Raw genomic sequence first — 2,511 nt, forward strand, 5'->3', positions numbered from 1 at the left:
ATTCTGAGATTCGGAAACCACCCCCAAAAGGGGAATCGAGGGGGGGGGCAAGAGCCCAAATCAGTGTAATCTGACCCGAACAGCTTCTTGTAGAAAAGAACAGCCTCTTCTTTGATATCCTTAGGGTTAGTGAGTGTATTTCCAGCCTGATCCATGACCTCCAAGATATGGTTTCTGTTTTGCCTACTTTGCATGGACTTGTGGAAAAAACTGTTATTGCCATCTCCCAACTCAAGGAACCAAGTCAGTGCTGGATTATCAGCAACGATTTGAGGACTTGTTCCATTCTGCTCTAGAGCACCTCAAAGGGGAAGTTAGTAAGGCGAAGAAATTTGAGAAAGGACTCAAGACTGAGATCGGATCAGTATTGTCAATCATGGACATCCGAGATTATGCTCAGATGGTCGACAATGCGAAGACCATGGAAGATAGATTTAAAGAGAAAGAGAAAGAGAAATCTGTGACATCGTCCGTGGGTAAAAGGCCAAACAATTTCCAAACCTATGCCTGGCCAAATAAAGTTTACCGCGGAACCAACTCAAATTCAGTCTCGACTCCGTATCGTAGGCCGAACTTGGGTCAGAACCCTTTTTGCCCCACAATCAATTGACCTGCTCAACCGGTGACCAGTCAAGTGACAACAGCAGCTTCGCTAGCCCGACCAGCAACAAGTCAAGTGAGCCAAGCCTCAACACCTGCTGCTCCACCCTTTAAGTGTTACCAGTGCAACAAGGAAGGGCATATGGCTAGAGATTGTAGAATGCATGGGTACAGTAATAACTCGCCGAATCATTCCTACTCTAGGTCTCTCCTGCCACGGGACAATCGGATCCAAGGAAAGGTGTTTGCGATGATGAATGAAGAAGCTGAGGCGAACCCCGATGTATTAACAGGTAAGTTTGTTGAACACTGCTAACTTATAGGGACTAATTGGCTTACTACATGTAACCTAAATTACCTATAAACCCTAGGTACCCTGAATGTCTCAATCATACCCGCACGAGTATTATTTGACTCGGGCGTGACCCACTCTTTCGTCTCCTCGACCTTTGCAAGTAAGATGAAAGATCAACTGAGAGACATTGGGCATGAGCTAGTAGTTAGCACGCCGATAGGAAGTGTCATGAGCTTGAAGAAGGTCTACGACCCTTGTCAGATTGAAATTTGTGGTAAGAAACTAATCGCACGATTGATAAAGATGGATATAAAGGATTTTGACGTAATACTGGGCATGGACTGGTTGTCTACCTATGGTGCAAATGTCTTGTGTGCGGAAAAGAAGATAATGTTTAAGTTAGGGGATGGTTCAATCTTAACATATCAAAGTGAACCAAGGAAGAAATCCAGGAAAATAACCTTATCGGCTATCCAGGCGCGCAAGTTGCTTGACGATGGATGTCAAGGCTTTTTGGCCACGGTGTTAGACACAGAGGCAAAGATAAAACCTTTGGAAGAACTGGAAGTCGTCAGAGATTACCCTGATGTCTTTCCAGAAGATCTGACGTAGCTACCGCCTGGCCGCGACATAGAATTCGCGATTGATCTAATTCCTGGTGCAGCCCCGTTATCCAAGGCACCATATCGGATGGCGCCAATCGAACTGAAAGAGTTGCAGGTTCAACTTCAAGACCTGCTGAAGGAGGGATATATACGACCTAGTGTATCACCCTGGGGAGCACCCGTGCTATTTGTTAAGAAGAAGGATGGTAGTATACGACTGTGTATCGACTATCGCGAGCTGAATAAGCTGACTATCAAGAATCGATATCCGTTGCTGCGAATCGATGACCTATTCGATCAGTTACAAGGAGCAAGAGTTTTCTCCAAAATCGATCTTAGGTCGGGATACCATCAATTGAAGATCTAGAGCGGTGATATCCATAAGACAGCGTTTCGAACTCGATACAGACACTATGAATTTTTAGTTCTATCGTTTGGGTTAACCAACGCCCCCACAGCATTCATGGATATGATGAATAGAGTATTCCATGACGTGTTGGATAAGTTTGTTATAGTATTTATTGACGACATATTGGTGTACTCTAAGAATGAGGAAGAACACTCTCGATACCTCACCTTCGTGTTGCAGCGGCTGCGAGAACACCAACTTTATGCCAAGTTTAGTAAATGTGAATTTTGGCTTCACCAGATTGGATTCTTGGGACACATCGTCACCAAAGACGGTATTAAAGTAGACCCAGGCAAAGTGAAAGCAATTCTTGAATGGGAAACTCCGAAGAGTGCCACTGAGATTCGAAGTTTCTTAGGTTTGGCAGGTTATTATCGACCGTTTATTGAAAACTTCTCACGAATTTTGGCACCAATGACAAAACTTACAAAGAAGGGAGCCAAATTTGAATGGAATGAAGCATGTGAGAAAAGTTTTCAGGAATTGAAGAACCGATTGGTAACAGCTCCAATTCTAACCATTTGGATGGCACCGGAGGAATGGTAGTATACATCGATGCATCCAGAATGGGATTAGGTGGCGTCCTGATGCAGAGAGGTAAA

This window comes from Telopea speciosissima, unplaced genomic scaffold (genome assembly GCF_018873765.1).
Source record: "Telopea speciosissima isolate NSW1024214 ecotype Mountain lineage unplaced genomic scaffold, Tspe_v1 Tspe_v1.0130, whole genome shotgun sequence".
Taxonomy (NCBI): domain Eukaryota; kingdom Viridiplantae; phylum Streptophyta; class Magnoliopsida; order Proteales; family Proteaceae; genus Telopea; species Telopea speciosissima.